The 25570-nt window shown below is 41.9% G+C and overlaps 1 protein-coding gene across 1 annotated transcript in view; it reads left to right on the forward strand.

Annotated features, from left to right (window-relative positions):
• The first annotated feature begins 810 nt into the window (after positions 1-810).
• The window catches only part of PHYHIPL (phytanoyl-CoA 2-hydroxylase interacting protein like), an 88585-nt gene continuing 63825 nt past the window's right edge, over positions 811-25570 (forward strand). The window contains exon 1 of the mRNA XM_074958830.1: positions 811-861. The gene's annotated coding sequence lies outside the window, so the exon portion shown is untranslated. The remainder of the gene's footprint in view (positions 862-25570) is intronic.

Consider the following 25570-nt stretch of genomic DNA (forward strand, 5'->3'; position numbering starts at 1 on the left):
CCATGCTCCCAAAGCAGGTTTGTCTGGCTTTAGCTAGTTGCCAAGGTGGGTGGAGCTGGTGATTTTCCTTGTCAGCCAGTCAGGCTGCATTCCCAGCTTCAGCAATGCCCCTGTTCTCTAAGGATAGTTTCAGAGAAAGCTAAGGGAGGAGTCCAGGTCTAGATGAGCTGAGCACAGTCAGCAGGGGAAGGAAAAAAGGAGGGAGAAATGCCCACCAACACCAGCAAGCTGAGCAACTGCATCTGCTAAGCAAAGAGGCCAGCCAGCCAGCCCTGCCTGAGTATTAGGTAGTGGGGTAAAGGGGAGGAGGGAAAACTGAAGGGAGGAGAGGAAAGGAAGGCTAGGGAAATGGGAAACTGGGGGACTAGAAAGGGAAGATGGATCAATAGACCAGGGGAACCAAAATAAGGGAGTTGGAAGAAGGGGACTGATGGATAGTAGGCAAAATCAAATTGATGGCGGAAGATAACTAATGGATGGAGGAGGAGTGGGGAAAGAACTGATAGTGGGAAGGAGTGGATTGATGTAGTTGTGTAGGGATAATTGAGGGATGTGGAGGGTGCCAACTTCAGAATTTTAAAATTTGCATATACAATTTTTATGTGCATTTTTCTTAGGTTTTTTCCTCTGTCAGTGTAGGCAGGTTTTGTCTGGGGAAAATCTCAAGTTAATTTACAATAAAATTGCACCCCTCCCCCACATCTCCATCCACGCTCAAAGTAATGGAAATAGGTTGGAAACTTTCCTAAAGGCAACTTTCAAAGGCAAGTGTTTTCTTTAAATCAACAGGAGAGAGATTTGCTCCATATCAACTCAAGTTTCCCATCCGTTCATAGATATATGGCTGCTTCTGTGGAATAAGTAAGTTTTACTGATTTTTTTTTTAAATTGTCTGTTTATGTAATTGTATGTGTATGTATGATGGGGAGGAGGGGGAGAGACTGAGATGGTGCCCTCTTCTGGATGGAAGGCCAGACCTGCTCTCAAATATGTGTCATAAGCCCAAACACTGTTATGACTCAATAATATTTCTTATTTGTATAACTGGCACCAAACTCTAGGGAACTCCAGATGCTCAAGGACAAGTGGTTTTTCTAACTGGGCCTTCTACTGTACTGGTTAGTGTTTACATAAAACTGTGTGCGCTACTGGATGGAATGTCAGACCTACTCATGTGACCCTTAACTTGAGAGGTAGATGCTTGTATTTTGGAATTTAAGAATATAAATCTTATGCCTCCTTATGATTGTAAAGTTCTTGGTGACCACTGAAGCACTGGAAAATAAAGATTAAATAGTACTCCTGAAGTAATACTTATATTCAGCCATATTATTACCTTAAACACATTTTATTTTCATTTTCTGTATGTCTAATTCACATATATACTGCATTAACAAACATCTTAATCTGATATAGGTCAGTGTGTGTGCATATGCTGTTTGTTTTTTGTATTTAAATTCATATTGGAATGCTATATATGTGTGATATTGTGTCCTTATTTTGATAGTGTTTAGTATTTGAGAAAGTGATTGGCCTCAAACTTATACAAAAAATCATATATACAAGGTACTTTGTATTTCAAATCTTATTTTACTACATTTGTTCAGGCATGTTGTTTCCGGAATTCATTTTGGTGCTTGGAATTCATGTCTGTGGCTTCTTGAACCAATCAAATGATATTTTAAGGCCTTGTTCTGGAGTTCCAATATGCACAGAGCTTTTAATGAAGTGAGAATTCTGAACATGGAATGGACTAAATACAAAGGCCCTAAATCAGCATATAATCATATAATTGAATAATCTGAAAAAGAAAAACATTCAGGGTTCATAACTGTGTGTATATTTAATATTGCTAATGAAGCCTTCACCATAGTATTTTAGATATTGTGAATGATAAGTGAGTCAAAATCTTTGTAACTAGGGGAACCATAGGAATGGATTCTGACTTTTTTAACACTACCTAAACAGGTTTATTTGACAGAATTCAAATGTTTCATGAATAGTTGACTGCAAACATGCTTTTGTTCATACTTAACATTTCCCTATCTTTAATAGAAACCAGCTGGCTCACGTGTTTGCAACAGTCTCATTTTCCAGAGCAATATTTTTGAAGCCTGGGGTTGTAACCCAAATGTGGGTTGAGAATCTGTTGTCCTGGCCTCAACAATTTTCTACAGACCACCATTTTCTATTTTCAGTGGGGGAAAATGTTTCTCTCCTTTATGTTTGTGACGATAATATTCTAATGTAAATAGCTGCGTTAATTAGCCTATTATTTAGCCTTAACTATATCTCACTAGGGAATATGCAAGTCATTAAATTTTCAATAAGAATGTATAAATTACAGGTTTTGATATTTTAATTGTGAAATTATCACATTTGTATGAATATGAATATAAAACCTACTTTGTCCATAATATAGCATTGGCATTTTTTAGTTTTGTCGGTTTTCTTTTAATATTAAGCAATATTAAGCAATATTAAGATTTCTGTCATAAGGTCACAAAAGGAGTTGCAGATATAAAGCCATGGAAGAAAGAAATTGAGTAGTTTAGTAGTCACAGAAGTAAAATTTTGGTGGCAGGTGGAATAAAATTGGGAACCCTTGCTCTGGTGGTTAGCCTAACAAGCAGATAAGCAATAAGAAAAGGAGTACTTGTGGCACCTCAGAGACTAACCAATTTATTTGAGCATAAGCTTTCGTGAGCTACAGCTCACTTCATCGGATGCATCCGATGAAGTGAGCTGTAGCTCACGAAAGCTTATGCTCAAATAAATTGGTTAGTCTCTGAGGTGCCAAAAGTACTCCTTTTCTTTTTGCGAATACAGACTAACACGGCTGTTACTCTGAAACCAGATAAGCAATGTTACTACTTAATGTTAATGGAAATTCCTCTTCAGTTCACTAAATAGTAGCCTGTATTTATGCAGCTGGAGGTTTTGAATTCAACCTCTCAATGCATGTTTGTAGTTTAGCTGGTGCTGATGATTAGCTGTGGATTAATGGTGAATTTTTTCAGTGCAATTTTGTCTTGTCTTTTCTCTGTGTTAAACATTCAAATTCCATATTTCTTGTGCATAGGGGAATCAAGATGCAAAATTAGTGGGTAGCACAGTAAGAAAGTTCACTTGTCTTATTTTTCTAAGTCAGAACTTTTTCATATGCACTGATTAGGCTTAGTGGGATTCAATTTTTATTTTTTTTTATAATTTTGACAGGTCACATGGATTATTTTAAAGCTTATTTTTTTCCCCAAGTTTTATCCTTTTTAATTTCCACAGCTGTGGAAAAAGATGGGTTTTTAATTTTTCCCTGAGCTATATTGATTTCAATTTTCAAAGTTGGGGGGAATTATGGGGGTGGGGTGTCAAACAATGGAGGGGGGGGAAGACAATAATTATTTAATGACATTAGACTCTGAGATTAAAAATATTAAACCTTTATAACCATTACAAAACAAATTATCACCATCACAAGTCAAAATGTACCAAGTAAATATCCTTAAATCAAACACTAATAAGTTCTCAAACAGCATTTTTTTAAATGTTGATTGTCATCGATGCAAATATTTTTTCATTGTTTCATTGTATGTGTGGTGAAATTGATGTTTTCCAACATTTACTGATAAAAACCTAAGCCTTCCAACCCCCACTGATAATAAATATCCACTGTTGCATCATCTTAATATTTGCAGCGTGGCCATTTTCCATAAAACAAAATGGAACCAAGGATTAAGCAAGCTCTATCCTGTACGTTTTACACTCAAGCCCTGTGAATGTTGCAATTTGCTGCTCTCTGTGCATCTTGTCAAAGATTTTCTATTCCCTGAACAAGTTCCCTTTAAAGTGTTAATCGTGCTTGGCCCTCCAAAACGATGATGTTGTAGTTGTTCGTGCTGTTATAGATTCTCATGATAACACATTGAACTTATGAGAGTGCACTTGCCACTGGATGACCATCAGTAGCGTGGGTATAGAGTTGGGGGAGCATCAGGTAGGAACTTGAGAGGTAGCCTTACCAGAAGAAAACTCTTTGTGGGAGGGCATGACAGTGTGTGGGAGTAGAGAGGGTAGCAGAGCTTAATTTGTGCCAGGGCTGAGCCCCACCACCGCTAGGCTTGGCAGTTCATAGCCCTGGCACTTCTGAGCTTGCTGCATCAGTTATGAATGTTAAAAAAGAGCTTGAGCCCCAGCACCACTTTCATTACAAATTAAGCACTGGAGGATAGTCACAGAAATAGGGAAGGGTGTCTAAAGTAGATGGAGGAGGAAGTATCTTCGACAGACAGACATAGTTCTCAAAGAGAGAACTTGATCAGAACAGAGAGCTCCTGGTCCAAAACATGTTACCTAAGGACCCATCTCTAGAAGAGCTAATTGCAAGAAGTAGTTTTAGAAATACATTCTAATTGCATTCTTTGTAATTTTCTAAGTTGTGAAAAGTACTAGACTTGTGTGGAATTGATAACTTCTGAAGGTTGCCCACTCATATAAACAGTTACTGTGAATATTTATGTGGCTCTTACTTTTAAAGTCTAGTGTTCTTTAAAAAGAAAATGTACTAAGCAACTTTAGAGCTCAATTTAAAAGAAAAAATTACATACAAACTAAATATAATATTAACAAAACATTGTCAAATGATTTTGACAGCACAGACATGTTTTCTCTTAGGGCTTGAATCATCTGAGAAAAACCACCATAGCGAGCATTACACCATTTTTCTGTGAATATTTTGTACATGAATTATCTTTTGCTGTGTGCTAGATTTTCAGAGGAAAAAAACTTTAAAAACCCTAAGAATGCATGTTGCCATTTGAGTGGGATTTACATAAAATCCTGCCTTTGGCACAATGAAATACTGAGCTTGGTTCTCCAAAAGGCTAGCCAGACTTAAAAAATGGACTGAGATTTATTGAGTCAAATGTTAGCAGCTACCATATTGCTGTATTCCCACATTAACACTAATATTGGCAAAATCTGCCATACCAGCTGCCCACAGATACACTCTAGTGGCACCTTTGTTGTTCCTTACATCTGCAATTATCATTCTAATCCAGTTAACCCTCAAGTACCGTTACTTTTATGTCTTTGGTTTATTTAACAGAAATGAGCTGGCTTTCTTAATATGAAAAAGATAAAAGATAAAAAGCATTGTTAAAATAGACGTAAATCAAGTAAGTCAGGATTTTCAGATTTAAAACAAGCATGAAGTGGTCGCTAAAAATATTCTCATAAAATATGATGAGCAAACATTGGGGTAGTTTAATCTTAATTAAAATATCCAGTCATAGTAAATTGAGTCTCTCCCCTTTGCTTACATTTTTCCTAAAAATTGTTCTTCCATTAACTAGTTTGTAAGATTGGGGTAATTTACCAGAGTGACTATTGGTGTGATGGCAAGATAGATCTATTTGACCCTTTTTATTTTTAAAGGCTTTTTACGGTTCTCATCACTCTAGCCTCTAAACACCTCACCCAACATTAATGGAATTATGCTTGCTACACCAACACTGTGAGATAGGGAATTACTACTAAAATTATGGGAAGCTGCTGCAGAGTTTAATTAAGGGCTTGATCCTGAACTGTTGAAGTCAATGGGAGTTTTGCCTTTGACTATAGCAGGAGCAGAGTTCCTCTGGGCGGCGTCCACCGACTCCCTTGACGCCTTTGAGGAACGGTGGGCGCTGTCCGGGGTCCTCTGCTCAGTGTCCCCGTCCGGTTCCCTTTTTTTGACCCTCTGACCGCACTCCCGTTCCTGTTCTTCATTAGTTGTCCCACGTAATCATTTGGTTTCTAGGTCCTGTGGATCCCCCCCTTAGGCTGGGGGGGGATCCTTTAGCAGTGGGCGAGCTTTGCCCGCCCACTTCCTGGATCCCAATAGGACTATAGCAGGAGCAGAATCAAGCCCTAAGTGATTTGCTTAAGACACAGGAATGTCTGTGGCCGAGCAGGGAAAGAACTCAAAACTCTAGAGTCCCAGTGCAGTGCCTTAACCATAAGGACATCTTGGAAATTCCTGGTTTCTTTTTAGCATTTCCCCCTCTTCATTAGTAGTGGATTCTTTGCTTTGTTGCACATGTACAACTGCATTTGGGGGGTGGGAGGCATCTCTTTCTTTAGTTACATCCATGCAATCCCATAACTGCCCATGTACTCTTTGCAGAAACCCAGTCTTGAGGGTACACTTTGGACCAATCTGGAAACTGAAGCTGGTGCAGAATGCAGCAGCTTCGCTGTGAAATTGTGCTTCTCAATGACAGCACGTGTCACCTGTGCGCCAAGATCTGCTTCAGTTTGTGGACTGAATTTAACATGTTGGGTGTGATCTATAAAGATCAAAATGGCTTAGGACCAACTTGAGAGACCACTTCTCTCTTCAGGCCATACTACCACACTGCAATCAGCAGTCACTGGACCTGCATTCCCCTGGCAAGGAAAGTGATAGTGTTATCTGTCTATGGTAGACAATTCTGAAACTAGCTTTCTCCCTGGTCCAAAATGGCCTAAGTCTGTTGACCATTTGTGACACAGATGCTTATTGGTGGTTCACTACTCTGTCAGCAAATCTTGTCAGGGCTGGCCTACTCACTACATCTAACACACTGTTGTCACAATATATTCCCAAAAGGTGGCATGTAATATGTCACTGAAAAACTAATAACTCACTGATCATAATATTCTTGCATGACATGTGTACAGTCAGCCCACAAAAGATTATACAGAGGTACTGGAATTATGACTAAAATGTGTTTAAACCAGGTATGTCAGGGGGAGTAGATAATCAGTTTTTTTCCAGTCAGAGGAATGTGTTTCTGCCTGCTTGAAGGTGTGACCAAAGAAAATCACAATTACATGCCAAGCAAACAAAGCCATTGGGTCAGCAAGTAGGGAGAAAGTGATCACTTAACAATCTCAGTGTGGAATGAAGACTGTAGCCCTAAGAATCCTTCCTGCATCTTGAAGCAGGGTCAATGAACTTTGACAGAGAATTTTCAAAGGTTCACTGGACTATAAAGATAGGCGCAGAGAGCTGCTAAGTTCTCCTTCACCTGAGGAGACAAGGAAACCCAGTGCCTTAAACTCTGTGGGGATCCTGACTAAAGGTCTATTCAGCCATTGTTGTAAAAGGAAGATTGGTGAGGAAACTACCTTGAACAAAGACAGTAGCTTGTTAAATTTGGTCTTAGCCATTAGAAAACCATTTTTACTTTTGTTTGTAACCCTTTCTGTCTTTATCCCTTATACTTGCACTCACTAATACTTTGATTAAATAAATTGTTTTACTTTTCATCTAAACCAGCCAAGTACTTTGACTGAATAGAAGTGATTGTTTAATTCCAGACAAGATAACAAGCTGCTGTTTCTGTCTCTTTAAAGGAGCAGGGAACTTAACTTCTGTGGCTGTTCCAGGAAAGACCTGGACACTGGAGGGAGGGTGAGAGACAATTTTGGGTAAATTTGGGACTAGGGAGATGTTGGGGTTACTCTGCAAACAGTAACTGGACAGTGGAAGCCAGGGTGTGACCTGTATGCTTGTGTGTTGGCTGTTGCTCTCGGGGCTGTGAGCACAGCAATGTTTTATGTAAGGCACCCAGAGTTGAAGGGCAGGTGGTGATGCAACCCCTTACTGGTCTGGGTTGAACCCCCCAAAATCAGATCTTTGGAGCATGCTGCAAAGTGCATTTATTTATGGGGGCTGCTGAGGAAGTGGCATCTGAGGAATATCAAAAACAGGGGAGAAGAGAGGGAAGTTATGATTCACTGGTGTAGAAGGAAAAGCCAGAGATTAAAAAAGCAGAAAAAAGCTATTAATTCAGTGTCCAGCAAAGCAGCATCTTTGATTCTTAACAAGGTAATAACATCTACAGAGGCATATACCAAACAAAATCAGCCATCCAGTGACCACCAAATGATATTGCTCTACAGATGATGCCTTCGAGACAAATAGCTCAACACATTCAAATATTCTTATTGGAGGCAATGAATCATCTAGCAAACAGAACAGTCATAAATAAGAGCTTCCATTCATATAAATTCAGTTATTTCCTCAACCAAGCTGCATTTTCAGCCAAAGGAAATATTTGGATAACAATGTCATGCAGCTAGAAGGAAGGGTGTAGGGAATGCAACAATATTGCCAATTGACAGCATAGGTCGTGAAATAATTGACGTCCAGAATTCAGTGCCTCGATGCAATTTTTCAGAGCTGAAGCATTACCATTCTCTGTAACCTTTCTAACGATGTTGGCACCTTAGGCTTAAGTACCCAAATGTCACAAAGAATACAGATATCTGGACAGCCAGCTTATTGCTCTTGAAGGAAAACAATTCAGCAAGTGGAAATAGAACACTGAAGTCATATTCTTAGGAAGCATAGTACGGTTTAAGAGTAATTTTTAATATGAAAGTCTTTTTTGAGCATAGAGCTATCTCGCTAATGTTGTTCGTGTCTCTTCATTTCTCCTGTTCAATGTCAAATTTGAGAAGAAATGTTTGAAAGTCTAGAGATTTTCGAAAAGACATCTATTTGTCAGCAACATAAACAAAAAGTGTTTTTATATTAGGAATAATTAGAATAGACATTCCTATGCCATGCATTACTCTTTTGTAAGCTCTGTCTTTACACTTTTTAAATAAATCATGTTGAATTCACTTGCACTTTTTACACATGGCACCATGGAACCTCGTTAGCAGGCTTGCTCTGCACTCCTTACAGGATATGTGAGGGCAAAATGGGAAACTCACAGTAGTATTGTGTGAGCCAATAGTACTAATGTTAATTTGATCGGTTACGATCCTAGACTGTGTGATCATATTGGATCATCAGTACAATGGCAAATGTGCTAAACCAGCATTATATATTTCTTAATTGACTGATTCTGCTTTGGTCATCAATACAGTTCAGTTAGTTTTTTTTTGATCTGTGAGATAAGAACAAGGAGAAATTTCAAGAAGTTTATCCATTTTTATACTCTTTCCCCTTAATTACTTCTCTTCCTTTCTCTCTTTGGCCATTCTCCAAAACTTTTTGCTTCAGAGCTAATCTGAGAGGATAGAGAGCATATTTGTAGAATTATGATATGTGGATGTGTAGTAACTTCGAAATGTAGCTGAATTTGGGAGCTTCTTCCATATTCTTCTTGATCTCTGCTGTGACATTGCACCCCATAATGCTTTATAGAAATATGCTTATGAGTGTAAATATGACATAACTGGAACATGTTTTATGCTATATATGCAATGTAACATATCTTTGCAAAGGTTATGATCTACTGAATATATTCATCCTATTTGTATGCATGTATCATTTTTATATCTGAAGTTATGAGCGTTGGCTCTATGCTTGTATTTAAAGTGTTTGCTGTAGGAAGCACATAAGGCAGATTTGGTCAACATAGTGTGAAGGGGTTATTCAAGTAATAGGGAGTACTTAACTAGCAATGGACTTTGGGAGACACCAATCCACATCTGAGCTTCCCTGGGAATGTTCAAACTAACATGTAAGCAATGGCATCGGCCTGCAAAAAGCTGAATCATTCATAGACATGTGACTTTCCCAGGTGGCTACAGACTCCATCTTGTTGCTGTGATTTTGCACAGGAGAACAAAGGGGTTTCTGCCCACAAGAGAGAGAATATAAAAGGTCCTGGAAACCCCTCCATTTTGTCTTCAGCTGGCTCAAAAGATAGCTTCTGCACCCCAAAGAGATGCCTGAAACAAACTGGAGCAAAGAACAGTAACTACAGGGGTGTGAGTGATTGCTGGACCCAGACTAGGAAGGAGTCTGGTCTGTGAAAGAAGCTTATTGGCACATATAAGGGTGAGGGTTAGAGGTTGAGGGTGAGAGTTACCTGCATTTAGTTTCCTACTGTATTAGGCTTAGACTTGTGTGTTTTTGTTTTATTTTGCTTGGTAATTTACTTTGTTCGGTCTGTTATTACTTGGAACCACTTAAATCCTACTTTTTATACTTAATAAAATCACTTTTTGCTTATTAATTAATCCAGAGCAAGTAATTAATACCTGGGGGAGCAAACAGCTATGCATATCTCTCTATCACTGTTATAGGGGGTGAACAATTTATGAGTTTACCCTGTATAAGCTTTATACAGAGTAAAACGGATTTATTTGGGGTTTAGATCCCACTGGGAACAGGGTGTCTGGGTGCTAGAGACAGGAGCACTTCTTAAGCTGTTTTCAGTTAAGTCTGCAGCTTGTAGGGGACATGGTTCAGACCTGGGTCTGTGTTTGCAGCAGGCTAGCGTGTCTGGCTCAACAAGAGAGGGTACTGAAGTCCCAAGCTGCCAGGGAAAACGGGCTCAGAGGTAGTCTCAGCACATCAGGTGGCAGTCCCAAGGGGGTCTCTGTGACCCAACCAGTCACATCTGCCTTAACCTTACAAAAATTAAATGAAATCTTCCAGTGTTTTAAATTTTCATTAAAAATGAATACAAACAGAAAAGCGTAGACAAGTTTGTTACAATTTGAAAGCACACGTGTAAGTTTTGCAATTGGGCAACAAATGAAATCAGTCATGAAACACATTTCAGAATTCTTCTAATAGTCCTTCAGTCTATAATACAGGGAGGCACGGGACAGGGGTGAAATTTCTCAATTTATTCTTACCATTGGGAATCTTCTGTCTTAACCTGCTCATTATTCAGAGATAATTTGCATAATGCCTTCTGTTTCTGCAAACATTCTTGCCAGCAAACATCACTAGAATGTATATGAAGAGCAAATACAAAATGGGGCATGAACACAGTTGAAGTTAACTCACAAAGTTTGAACAAAAATCAGTTGCATTTTTGTTGCAGTATTTGCTCACCTGTATTCAGGCCTGATTCCAAGTGCATTGGAGTCAATGGAAACACTCCGAGTAGTCATCTTAAACTGACTTTTGCAAACAAGGTTAAAAGTCCAGATTTATGCCTAGTAATAACAGTCATCATGAGGAAGATTCCTTTATGGTTCTGATTCATGCTACATGTCTGAAGCTTACAAAATATTAAGATCATTGTTTTTCTTCTGAATCTTCCTCCTGGAAAAAGAAACTCTCCTCAAATCACTATCTGCCACCCCTATCCCTGAACACTGCTTAATCTCTGAGCTGTTCAGCGGCTACACATGTACTGGCTTGTTGCCAGTTTATCTGCACGCCAGCCAGCCATTGCCTATAGTGACAAAAGAGAGTGGAAAGAAAGACAAGGAAAGAAAGGAATAGAGTGGGAAAGTGATAAATATGGAAGAGAAGGGAGAAAGGTTTCTCATCATTTTCTCTTTGTTCCTCTAATCCCTTCTCTGATAGTCTCTTCATTCCATTTTTCCATTTCACTTATTTCATGTTCTCCTCTCCCTCCTCGCCTCTCCTCCACTAAGATGTTTAACTTATTTTGAAGTCACCCACTCTGCCCTCATTTTTCCTTTGAGCCTGAACGAGGATGACTGAGCAGTCCTGGATGCAATGCTGCTTCTTCGTAGCAGACAGTCAGAAACTTGCAGTATGAGATGCGGATTCAGCACATTTGAAGACCTAGGGACTTAGTAGCATGGCATGACTTTATCAACCAGCATGCTAAAGAACTGTCAGTGTGCGCCATTAGGGTTGAGCAGGAGGGACATTTCTCATTAGTCCTCCTCCCACCTGAATCCAATCCTAAAACAACCCTTTTCAATTTCCAGCATACAATTTTTTTTTTAATTTAGGATGTACATTATAATTTCCTATGAATCAGATTTGGTTAACTAAAAACCAGGCTGTGGATTATCTGTGTCTGTACTAAAGGATTCTGTGGCAAGATACAATCCTTATTTAATTGCCTCTCTCAATATATAGGTAAGGACATGGGTCATTTTTATTTTATTTATGGATTTATTAGCTTTGGATGCACAGCAGAGAGGACGTTGGGGAAGGCAATATCCAGGCTGTAATGAGGCATCGATCCCTCTGTATTTTGCAGTTCAAACTTTGCACTTTACACATGCCTTTTCCTTGTTGTTATATAATGTGAGATTACATAATGGAGAACTGTAATTTACATAATCATTAACCATGTTATACTGTAGCTACAATTGGTGAATCATTATCAAATGCCTGGGGTTAGAAGGGGGCATGTACATGCTGGAAACTGATTATGTTTGCTCATGATTCATGAGTAACATTGAGGAGAAATGGTAGATTTTTGTCAAATGTCTTCATACATCTCTGAAAATAGAATCAAATGAGACAGGCAATTCCTTAAATAGTCAGTATATTACATCTAAACTGCATAACCCCTTGCAGTCTATTTTTTGTTATTGCCTCATTTGGGGCCTGTTTCTGCGCTCTTATGGTAAGAAACGATCACTTGCATGAGTGCTGCATTGAAATCAGTGGATGTATGTGCTGCTCATTGAGTGAGGATTGTAGGGTTTGGCCATTGTGACATTAACACTTTTGTGTTTCATTGTCACCTACATTGTGACTTGCCTCTGTGAGAGGCATTACAGTCCGTGTACAATTGGGGAACTAAGTTCCCTGACTAGTGCAGCATTTTCCCTGAAAGTGGAAACAGTTGCACTTGCTCCCTGATGTTCCTCCCTGTTTCCCCAGGTGAAGCAATGGTGAGTGAGAGAGAACAAAGAAACCCAAGGGAAGAGCAAAGTCCTTTTTTTTTTTTTTTTTTTTTGGAAGGAACCAAGAGAGGCAGAGCTCAAAGGGAGCTCTCTGCAGCCTCCCTCTTTCAGCTGTTGTTCTCTGCTGTGGGAGGGGTGAAAAGAGGCAGCACAGCCTCTGAAAGGTTGCACAGTACAAAGTGTCTTCTGCGTCCTGAACCTGATCCCCAGTTCTTGCTAGCCTACTGGAAAAGAAGAGCTCACTGCTCTGACTGTGAACACTCTCTTAACTGCTGTGTCTAGTGGAAGACAACTACCTGCTGTGGTTCAAGGGTCAAGCGTTGACTGAAATGTGGCTCTTCCAGCATGTGCACAGGAAAGGGGGACAGGCTAGAGAGCCTCTGAATTTGTACAGGACTCGGACAGAGTGTTAGCGCTCCTTACGTATAAGGAGCAGCTGGCTAGCACCGCTTGTAACACACTAAGCCTCAAACAGTGTCCACCTGACTTAGAATCATAGCCTGTGCCTTGAATCCACATTGCTAGTCACCTGCTGGCATCTGACGCCAGCCAGCAGGTGTAGAGAAAGGAGACAGCTGGTTATACCACTTAAAAAAAAAAATTAGTAAGCACTGTGAGATCACACTTGCCCCAGCTTCCATGCACCCCTAAAGCATTTTGTCTGTATCTCCACTTAATAAGCAAAAAGCTACAAGTGGCTTCTACTTAGCCATCTGACCTATGCAGGCCCCTCCCACCATAGTGCAGCTGCTCTGCTTACAGCTGTGATTCGTGCACGGTTCCCCCTGCCCACCCCAAATGTATTTCTCGGGCCTCCTGGAGGTGCAGTGTTTAGTGAAGTTGTGGTGTTACTGAAATACAAGACTATACCGCAAAGGTCACCGTAGTTGTTGATGGGATCTATCTTATTTTGTTAAAGAGATTTCTCTTTGAGAATTGTATTATATTCATAAAAAATATGCATTAGTAAATGTGATCGCTCCCAGTCCTGGAGTGGCAGAAGAGGGTCTGCATAACCTCCCTCTACCCCATCTCCCACTCTGATTCTGTGAAAAAGACTTCTCTGAGACAGATGGCTGTGGTCATCTAACGGTACATTCTCTGCATGTACCCTCTCCCCACTTCCCTCAACCACTACACAAATAGGGATTATGCTACAGAAATTATTTCTATGCCATAATCATCTTTTGAAAATAGGAATGATGGGCTGCATTGGTTATTACCTGAGCTTATAAAATATGTTTTATCTATCTAGAAGTAATCTTTTCACTTAGGGGAAATGGTGCAATGGAAAGTTTTGTGACATGAGGTTTTTGTTTGTTTGTTTAATTTTTCTAGTTCTTGCTCATTCTCCTTGAGAAGCTCGGGTATGAGATCGGGTATAAATTTGAAAGAGCTAAATGACTTCATAGTGTATTACCATTTCAGGATGAATAAGCATTCAGGAAGATAGCCTGAGGCAAGGGGGAATTGATGTGATATTTGAAAAGCATGGCTTTATAGTTGATAGGAAAATCTCTCTGTGGGAGCATGCCCAGTGCTGACAGTTTTGCCATAGGGTTCCGATAGATCAAATGGTAGGAGAACTCTGCAGCTGGTAAAAGTGGGGAAAAATACAAAACCACAATTTTATAATGACTGAACGTTGATATGTGGATTTTTCATTGTAGCAAGACTTCCAGGGTCTGTGGAGTTAGGACATAGTACAAAGGCTTAAGGAGAAGGCTGCTCTGCTCAGAAAGCCTGACTGTTTCAATGACCAGTGCTGACGTAGCCAATCCTACAAATCCGGGGGGCGGGGGGGAATCACTATATGAAACTTCATGGGAATAGGCCTAATAAGGCACCCTTTCCTGAGGCAAATCACCTGCTGGAGTCACTAAGAGTTTTTTGTGTGACTAGGGAGCACGGAGTTGGACCTAAAGAGTAAGGGAGAAGTCCAAATATTGTCTGAAATGGTGGCCTCCGATTTAATCACAATCACAACCACAATACAGTTATCCATAATTTGTTTTCAGTGGGGTTTTCCACTGAGTTGCATTCACAGCTCTGTGGAAAACTTGCATAATGCTTCCTTCTAGATGTACTATGTTCACTGAGAACCTCGAGCCCTATTGTAACAACCTCACCACCAGCTCTCATCTTTTCATTGGTCCTGTTAGCATCCCCCTAGGTGTTTGCCTGCTGCTTTTGCCCATAACTTGTTTACAGAGATGAAAATTGAGGAGTAGAAGATTAGGCTCCAAAATGTCTCTAGTCTCCTGTACCCGTCTTACTTGAGGATGCAGGGTGCCTTTTTTGTCTTGAGGATGCACTGAGAAAAACTTCTCCCCCACAACTGCAGATTTCTTAATAACAAGGTTTACTGAAAACAGAAAATGGAGTAAAAACAAAGAAATAGTTGGCGTAACATACCTAGATTTACACTTCACTTAAACTAGGCAAGGCAGTTTTAGTTGATAGAAAAGAAATGCAAATGCTTGCACATTCCAAAAATCAGTCTGTGACTCTGGCCTCAGTGTTGGACTTCTAGCAGTCCCTAAAGAGAGGTCCTCCTCTGTCACAAAGCTCAGAGCTCTCTCTTTTTCTCCTGTCCTTCCCTTACTCTGGGTCTCTTTCCTTTCCAGACAGCAGTCGCCCATCATCTAGGGCAGCCATGCCCATTCTCCAAACATATTTTCCCCTATGACCTACTGTACCATCAATGTTTTTCATTTTCTTCTTTGTCTAGCCAATACCTAAAAGATGATCCCTTGAGTATACAGTGGCTTTTAATACCTGCCTTTCAAATGTGTATTGTCCCCCTTCAGCAACTGCATTTCAGAGACTTGGCCATCAAATAAAATAGTTTCTGATGGGCCATACATTGTGTTCATTTGAGGAAGGTAGTTTCATCTGTCTGGGTGGAGCTTTTCTAAAGATGAAACTATTCTCTGGGCATGTCTACACTACAAACTTTTGCTAATGCAGTTAGTACATCACTTGTGCATATGCATACTTGGCTCCTTGTATCAGCGCTGCGTGTATCACCAGGTGTTTTTGTTGCACAGTGTGTGCACCATGGGTAGGTATCCCAGTGTGCAATTCATTACCATCCAGCACACTGTCTTTTGGGAAGTTTTAGCAATGCGTGGTGGGGAAGAATTGAATCATGCAGGGGTGACTGGGATTCCGGGGTCAAGTTCCCATCATGCAACATATTCACCCCATAATGCTATCTCTATCCCCCAAAATTTTTCACTTATTTTGAAAATCCTAAAAACCCATGTGTGATTTGTTGCTGTCTGCCACCTCTGACAGAAACATGGAAGTTGCACAGCTCTACACTATTGTCAGAAACATTGTGGGCAAGAATGCCATGATCCTCCGGTATCTGTAGCGTCGTAAGAAGAGCCACAGGAAACGTGACAGTTTCCTGGAGTCTGATTGCTGGGGACATAGTTCAAGATTGTTGGTGGCATTCTCTGAGCAGCTGCAAATGGTGGAGTGTCATTTGTGGGCCTGAAAAATGAACACTGACTCATGAGATTGCATTGTAATGCTGGCTTTGAATGACAAGCAGTGGCTGCAAAACTGTCATATGCACTAGGCCACATTCATTGATGTGTGTGCAGACCTTGCCCCAGCCTTCCAGTACAGACACACCAGAATAAGAGTTGCACTGACCATGGAGAAGCAAGCGGTGATCGCGCTGTGGACTTGCAGTGCCAGATTGCTACTGGTCAGCGGGAAATAATTTTGGAGTTGGAAAATCCAACTGTGGGGTCCATTGTCATGCTAGCATGCAGGACTATTAATCATCCCCTGCTATGCAGGACTGTGAGTCTTGGCAATGTGCAGGACATGATGGATTTGCCACAATGGGGCTCCCAAACTGCAGTGGAGTGATAGATGGCACGCATGTCCCTATTTTGGCACCAGACTGCCTTACCACAGAGTATATCAACAGAAAAGGCTATTTTTTTGGTTCGGCAAGTGCTGGTGGATCTCTGGGGACATTTCTCCAACATCAGTATTGTCTGGTCAGGGAAGGTGCATGACACTGGCATCTTTAAGAGCACAGGACTGTTCAGAAACCTACAAGCAGGGATTTTCTTTCCCAACAGGCAGATTACCAGTGTGCCAATAGTGATCCTGAGGGACCCAGCCTAACCCGTGCTCCCCTGGCTCATGAAGCCGTATACCAGCCTATTGCAACAGCACCAAGGAAAGATTCAATTACTGGCTCAGCAGATGCAGGATGACAGTTGAATGTGCTTTTGGTAGGCTGAAGGGATGCTGGCATGTTTACTCACAAGCTTGGATCCCAGTAAGAAAAATATCCAAATAGTTGTAGCTGCCTGCTGTGTACTGCATAACATCTGTGAATCAAAGGGGGAAAAGTTGCCACCAGGGTGGAGGTGGAGCAGCTGTCTGTTGAGTTTGAACAGCCAGATACAAGGGCTATCAGAAGAGCTTAATGTGGAGCTGTGCAGCTCAAAGAGGCTTTGAAAGAGGACACTAACAATGAGCCCCAGCAATGCATTGTGGTGTACTATGCTTTATTGAGCTCTGAAGTTAGGAACCGAGTGATGCTTGGCAAACATCTAAGAATGTAACCGTGCCAGTGCACCTATTAATATTGTGGTGTTTGCTGTACATTTATGATTATTACATTCTGTTGGTCACTGATCCTATGAGTTGTGTCGAAGTATACAATCACATGTTAAGTGGGTGCTTTCAGTACTGCCAGCCATTCTGCCGGATATGTTGGGAACTAATAAAGATAATTCATCTTCCAAACAGTAGAGCTTTTTTGAGTAACAAACACTTTAACAACATTTTGTGCAAGTTAAAAGCAAGTACATTAAAACCTTACTCAATTTATGGAACTGGGCTTAAAGAAGGAGAAGGAACATTCTTTTCCATTTTAGCTACACATACACTGACCTGAGAGACCCAAGGCTAATGTATGTGAAGCTGTGGTTGTCCTTAACGTACCCCGGTATGGAGATGTAAGGATAGGGATGTGGCTCCTGCTGCCATGTGGAATGTTGGTGAGTGGGGAATGTAGAGAGATGCTGAAATTGAGTTCTCCATGAACTTCAAAGGGAGACAAGTCCAGGATTGTTGAACCTGTACGTCCACAAAAACAGCTATTGAGTATAGGGTGATGGCCTTGAACACTGGCATCATTTTTCACAGGGTGAGGGTGATTTTAGCTGGTATCTCACTCCTGAGGGTAACAAAGACACAGAGAGCACAGCTGTTGCTGGCATCCCAAAGCCGCCCTGGCCCATGTACTGCGCCATATACTGGTGCCTGCTGAAGTTATCACCAACTGGTGTGGGAAAGTGTCTTACCACAGAGGAAGAAATAAGGCTGCCATCCCCAGGAGCCTTCAGGAGACGATTACAGAGTGCCTCCATGGAAGTTTCATCGAGATCTCACTTTGTTCATAAACAAACTGCTCTTCCCATCTCCCCCCTCACTCACCCTCCGCCCAACTCTGTAGGAGAATGAAAAGCTGATAACTCTACCTCTCTTTACTCATACTAGAAGAGGTAGTGGTACAACAAATTCATGAAACGTCTATAGCGGTGTCCTGCTAAGTTGGGGGTGTTATCATTGTAATGGAAAATATATTTATACACTTACCTGAGGCTCCTTCCCCTGCATCGGGCTCATCTGTGCTCAGCTGCCAGGATTGACTAGACTGTGGAGTCTCAAATGGATCCTGACTTGTGGCATAGCTGGACCCCTCAGTCACATGTCCCCCATCCTCCTCCTCTTCCTCACTGTTCATGGCAGGGGTCTGTGACTCAGGGTCCAAAAAGGTAGCCACAGTGATCTTGCAGGATGGTGGAGTCTCCATCAAATATGGTGAGCAGCTCATTGTAAAAGTGGCAGGTCTGCGGCTCAGCATCGGATTGACTGTTGGCCTCCCTGGCCTTCTGGTATGCCTGCCTCAGTTTCTTCTCTTTCATGGAGCACTGCTGCTGATTCCTGTCATACCCCTTTTCCTGCATTCTACATACAATTTGCTCATCAATGTCCACATTTCTGTGGCTGGTCCATAGCTGTGCATGCACAGCCTTTTCTCCCCACATGCCCAGGAGCTACAATATCTCCTGTCTACTTCAGAGCGTGTGGGTATCTGGTGTGGTCAGCTGTGATGAGTTTACATTGGTGGGAGACAAATTTAAGTGTAAACACACGCACAGCTAAGTTGATGCAAGGTGGCTTACACTGACCTAACACTGTAGTGTAGATCAGGCCGCCCTGATGCCCCTTGGTTCTCAGATATTTTTATTGGCTGATATTCAATCTATCGTACTCAAATTCTTTCAAAGGAAAAATAAATGCATGCAATATGTTCTGTAGTACTGTCTATGAACAAAACTCTAGCAATGTGTCGTCATTCTCAGGAGATAGCTTGTTAGTTAAACATAAACAGCCTGCTCATCCTCCTCCTCTGTTTTTATTCCCAGCATCTACTATAAATGCCATATAAATTGCATCTTTTACATTATTTATTATATTGGCATCTTCATCTTTGTAAGTTTTCATAACTGATTTAATTTGACTGAATTGGTCTGTATCTGTTTATTTCTTTCTGATTTTATATCGTTGCCAATTTTTAGCTTAGTCATGATCTTACCAGTTCCCTGTGGGTCAATTGTTCTGCTCATAAATAAATAACTCCTGCACTGGTTCTTCTTTCAGTGCTTGCTCATGTCGATTCCATTTTAGGTGTGCATGCGCCCACGAGTGCGGTCGTTGAAGATTTTTGCCTTAGCGGTATCCGTAGGGCCGGATGTGGTGCCCTCTCGAGTACTGCGCTCATGTGCTGGTATATCAGGTGCCGCCAGCCCTACGCCCTCTCAGTTCTTTCTTATCGCCCATGGTGGTTAGTCGGAGCACTTTTCCTTGCTTAGCAAGGGCTAGTGGTTTTCGTCTTTAGGCTTTGTATATAGTTAATTCTTTAGTAGTTAGTATTAAGTAGGTCCATGGTCAGGAGCCTTCCTGCCAGTGCTGTTGATTCACAGGGTCCTTGTAAAAGTCAAGCAAGACAGAGCAAATATTATCCCGGTAGCCCCCGCATGGCCTTGCCAGCACTGGTTTGGCATGTTGCTGAGCCTTTCGGCAGCCGCCCCACTACACCTGCCTCTGCTGTCCCAGAACCACGGCAGTCTGTTGCACCTGAACCTGGTGGTACTGCACTTGATGGTTGGCTACTGCATGGCTAAGCGCGGATGAACGGGCATGCTCGACCCCATGTTCAGCAGTCCTTCTGGGCAGCAGGAAACCCTACACCAGGGTGACCTATCTGGCAAAGTGAGAAAGGTTCATGTGTTGGGCCTTGGAGCGGCATATTCAGGCCTCAGAGGCCTACCTGCAGGACATCCTGGATTATCTGCTGCACCTCAAGCTCCAAAACTTGTCCCTCTCTTTGACCAAGGTCCACCTGGCCACCATTTCAGTGTTCCATCCGCCGTACCAGGGCAGGTCTATCTTCACCCACCATATGATGGCACAGTTTTTGAAGGTCTGGAGCACCTCTATCTGCACGTCCGGGACCTAGTTCCCCCCTGGGACCTGAATCTTGTGCTGTCAAGGCTCATGGTATCTCCCTTTGAGCCTTTGGCTTCCTGCTCTCTCCTGCTTCTCTCCTGAAAGGTTTCGTTCCTGGTCGCGATAACATCGGCCTGCAGGATGTCCGAGATCAGGGCGCTCACCTCGGAGCTGCCCTATACGGTCTTCTACAAGGACAAGGTCCAGCTGCGCCCACACCTGACATTTCTGCCTAAGGTCATTTCCCGGTTTCATACTGGCCCCGACATATACTTACCAGTCTTCTTTCCAAAGCCTCATGCATCAGATGAGGAATGCGGGCTACACACCCTGGACATCCGGAGGGCACTGTCCTTCTACACAGATAGAATGAAGCCGTTTCGTAAGTCAACACAGTTGTTCGTTGTGGTGGCAGACAGGATGAAAGGTTGCCCAGTGTCTGCTCACAGGATCTCATTCTGGATCACGGCCTGTATCTGGTACTGCTATGAGCTGGTGAAGGCAGCTATTGTGATAGTACGCTCGACAAGGGTACAGGCATTCGGCAGCCTTCCTGGCACAGGTACCGATCCAAGAGCTCTGTCGGGCCACTACCTGGTCATCCATCCACATATTCGCTTCTCATTATGCACTGACCCAGCAAGTTTGAGACAACGCTGGCTTTGGCAGAGCAGTGCTGAAAGCTGCAAGACTGTGAACTATGAGCCCAGCTCCGTTGATACTACTTGTGAGTCACCTAGGTCGGAATCGACATAAGGAAGCACTTGAAGGACCAAAAACGGTTATCAACCTTTTCATACCTGTTGTTGTTTGAGATGTGTTGGTCATGTCCATTCCATTACCTGACTTCCTGCCCCTCTGTCGGAGTTGTCGGCAAGAAGGAATCGAGAGGGCGTAGGGCCGGCGGTGCCTGATATAACAACACCTGAGCATGGCATTCAAGGGGGCACCACAGCCAGTCCTACGGATACCACTAAGGCAAAAATCTCTGATGACTTTACACGTAGACGAACGTACACCTAGAACGGAATGGACATGAGCAACACATCTTGAAGAACAACAGTACGAAAAGGTGGGTAACCGTTTTTTATGGAAATCTAGTCTCATCATATTTAGGGTTTTATCATTTACCTCTTTAGCATAATGTATAGCAAATTGAGGAATATACCATTGCATTTCTGAATTTTGACCAAATTATTACATTTCATGACTATCTAGTTAATGTATTTGTTCCTTAGATGATTATATGTACTTCCTTCCTTCCTATAAAAAGAATATCATCCCAATGAGCAGCAAAACTCTGAATGTTGCAAAACCATGTTTTAGTGTATAGAGAGCCCCCACTTATCAAGAGTGGAGTTTGTGTTCTGGTGATGCTACAAGGTAGAGAATGGCAAAAACTGAGTCTAGTTGCTGTCTTTAAATCAGAGGAAAATACAAAATGTAAACTGATGCATGTTACAATAGAAAGAAAAAGCACAAATATTAGCAAAGCAATTGCTCTGAGAATGAAATGATGGTTTAATACACTGACGGGTTCTTTAACCATATGTAGGAAACTTGAAATTTCCTTTCTGGCACTTAACTCAAACTTTAGATGCCTCTTTGCTGCACAGGGAATCCAAATCATGATAAACACGGGGTATGACTCTGCCTAAGGCAACCAAAAGGTAAGGGTGATTTCCCAGTCTTTAAAGGAGCACCCCCTTTTCTGGATACTACTGGATCACCCCTGCCAGAGATGAGTTATTTCCAGTACTGGGTTATTACCAAGTTAGGGGGTGGTTTTGTCACATGGGCCAGATGTCCACTACATAGTATCCTGTTCTTTACTATAATTTCAACCACTTTGCCTGGTACTGAAATTAGGTTTTCCGGCCTGTAATTGCCTGGATCACCTCTTGAGCCTTTAAAAAAAATTGGTGTCATGTTAGCTATCCTCCAGTCATCTTGTACAGTAGCCGATTTAAATGATTGGTTACATATCAGAGTTAGTAGTTCGACAATTTCATATTTGAGTTCCTTCAGAATTCTTGGGTGAATACCATCTGGTTCTGTTTTATCAATTTGTTCCAAAACCTCCTCTAATGACAACTCAATCTTTGAGTACATGATTGTGCGTTAGCTGAATTCAACTGATTAAGACCTAGTTAGGAACAAATAGTTGCACAGTATGTCTAATGGTTAGAGCAGAAGAGTCGGAGTCAGGAGGTCTGGGTTCAATCCCTTGCTCTGGAGGATGTGTTGACATTGAGCTTCCTCTTACCATTTCACTACTACCTGGTCAGCTACGCTCACAGTAGATTGGTGGTAGTTTTAGCATGGACAAGGTACCACTATTTTTACCACTGTTTCATCTAACCCTGCTCAGTGGAAATCTAGATGGCATGATGGTAACAACGCTGGCAGCCAACAGCACTTTGTCTACACTGGAGCACCCACTTGTTGCCATCAGTGGAGCTGCACTAGTATTAATGCAATGGTGGAAGAGAGTAAGAAAAAGTAGAATGTAGGCAAGGCCACAGGGTGATCTCAGGTAAAGCACTTAACCTCTGTGTGCTTCAATTTGTCCATCATTAAAATGGGGATAGCAATTCCTACCTCCCTTACAGCTGTCTTGTAAAGTGCTTTGGAATCTTCAAATGATAGAATCGTAGGACTGGAAGGGACCTCGAGAGGTCATCTAGTCCAGTCCCCTGCACTCATGACAGAGCTAAGTATTATCTAGACCAAAGAAAGGGATGACATAGCTACAATATTATAAAATAAACTTGGTGCACAGAATTATTAGTGGCAGACTACAACTTTTAAAAATATCTTTGTGGAAGGAGGAAAAGAGGGAAAGGAAAGGTTCTAAAAGGTACTACAAGGGAAACTCAGCAGGAATTTACTATGCTTCAGTGAAAATGAGGAAAATTGAAGACAATTGACCACAGTGTGCTTACAAAAGTAACCACAAAAATTAATTGCAATAGAAAAGAAAAACTGAAGACAGCAAAACAGGCTTTTATATGGCAGGAGTTGCATCCTGAAGGAAAAAAACAAGGGTAGCAAGATGATGGTATTTGCTATGTGGGGGTTAAGGTGATACATATTAAGTCTCCTTGTAACTCCTAAGGGGACAATGCAACAAAATGTTTAACCAAAAAAAAACTTTACTTGAAAACTTGGTAATAAGTAGATAAAATTTGGAACCAGGTCATATTCGTACTAAAGTGAATGGGGCTTTTGCCATTCACTTTAATGAGAGCAGGATTAGACCCTTGAATAATGACTTGGTTAAGAAATACACAATGTAATTGTGAATTTCTGAAAAATAGGAACTCAGAATTACTTAATTAAAAATAAGCACTTGAACAGGCCCTTGTGAAGTGCACCCTAGGGTATCTATAGAATTTTCTAAACAGCTAGTAATTATTTTTTAAAAATCAGAGAATTGGAGAGGCATCAGGGGACTGGTAGAGTGTGAGCATATCACAGGTCTTTAAAAATGGAATAAAGAGTAACTCTGGAAACCACTGTCCTATGAGCATAACTTTCAGGCTCAAAGAAATGGAGTAACTATTCAAAGAAAAAAAAAGTACTTGCATAGAGGTGAATAGCATCATGGGATCAGATATAACAGAATAAATCAAGTTAGACAAACTAGATAGCCTTTTTGGTAGTTTTTTTCGTAGACAAAGCTAGAAGATATACAGAATATAGAGTTACATTTGGACTTCAATAAGGCATTTGATACAGTGCTGCATGATAGCCGAAGGGAAATAATGAATCCAGTTGGTCTGAGCAGAAATACGATTCAATGGATCAAAAGCTCATCACTGAACGACAGCAAGTAATTATAAATAAGGCTGCGTTTATGTCACGGAGGTCATGGAAGTCATGGAATCCGTGACTTCCAGAGACCTCCATGCAGAGCCGTCCCTAGGGCGGTGCGGGGCCCAGAACATAAGCGCTGAGTTTCTAATCTGCGGGGGGGTGCTCCCCTCCCTGGCTCTGCCTAGGCCCCCTCCCGCCTCTTCCCTGCCCAGTTCCGCCCCCTCTCCCGAGCACACCGCGCCCTCGCTCCTCTCCCTTCACCCCCAGCACCTCCTGATGCCACGAAACATCTGATCTATGGTAGATGCTGAGAGGGAGGAGGAGGCGCTGATCAGCGGAGCCTTCCAGCAGGCAGGAGGCGCTGTGGGGAGGGGGAGGTTCTGGTAGGAGGGCTCCTTGCCTCGCCTCGCCTCACCTCCCCACCCGCCTCCTGCGGGGCCCCCCAAAGCATGGGGCCCCCCAAAGCATGAGGCCCAGAGCAGTCTCCCCGATTCGCCATACCCAAGGGAGGGCTCTGCCTCCCTGACATTCTCTGCTTCAGCCCCGGGGCTGCAGCACTCTGGAGCTAACAGCCAGTGGGGCCCTGGCAGGGTTCCAGTGACAGCAGTGGCAGGGGGCTCCCTGCAAAGTTCCAGGGACAGGTGACAGACTCCTGAGGGGGCCCTCCTGAGGGTTCCAGCGACAGGTGACAACCTCACACAGGGGAAGGGGGATGCCTCAGGCAAACACCTGGGGTGTCCCGTTTTCTCTTTGGGAAATATGGTCTCCCTGCAGCTCCCAGCTGCCGTGGGCGGATGGGGAACCCCACAGCTCCCAGACACCACGGTGGTGGGGAAAACCATGGAGCTGCAGCAGCAAAAGTCAGACAGTTCACTTTTCCGTGAATTTTTGTTTATTGCCTGTGACCTATCCATGATTTTTACTAAGAATAACCATGACAAAATCTTAGCCTTAATTATAAATGATAGTCCACATAGCCGAGGATAAGCTTTCCATGGGGTCCTAAAAAGATTGATGTATGGTCCTATTTTGTTCAATATCTTCATAAACTATCTGTAGGGTAATGAACTAATTAAATTTGCAAATGATACTAAACTAGGAAGAGTGATAAACAATACAGGGGATATAGAAAAATTATAAAAGGATCTAGAGGTTCTCTAAAGATCTAGGATTAATAAAATGAGGTTTAACTTGTGTAAAAGCAAAATAATAAATTTAAGGAATGAGATTTCTAAACAGCAACACAATCTCTTGAGGACACTGTGTTCATAAACCAATAAATAGATTACATGTAAATAGAAGTATAGGATTTTTGTTTGACTGACCTCCTCTTCTTCCAAAGTTTGTTCAGGTTTTATAAAGGAAAACTGACCTTCACATCAGAAAATTGAAATTTCAAAAGAAAAGAAGCATCTTTAAGTGGCATGAATACACTGCTAATTAATTTGGCATCTTCCTGTATGTCTGAGGTGAGCAGAATGGGTACCGTTTTCTTTTAATTGCTTACAGTGCTCACACTGGGATGGAAATTGGATATCCAGATTACAGAATAGGGGTTCAGTATTTTGGGTCAGGTGTCATG

The sequence above is a fragment of the Natator depressus genome, chromosome 7 (assembly GCF_965152275.1).
Source record: "Natator depressus isolate rNatDep1 chromosome 7, rNatDep2.hap1, whole genome shotgun sequence".
Lineage (NCBI taxonomy): Eukaryota > Metazoa > Chordata > Testudines > Cheloniidae > Natator > Natator depressus.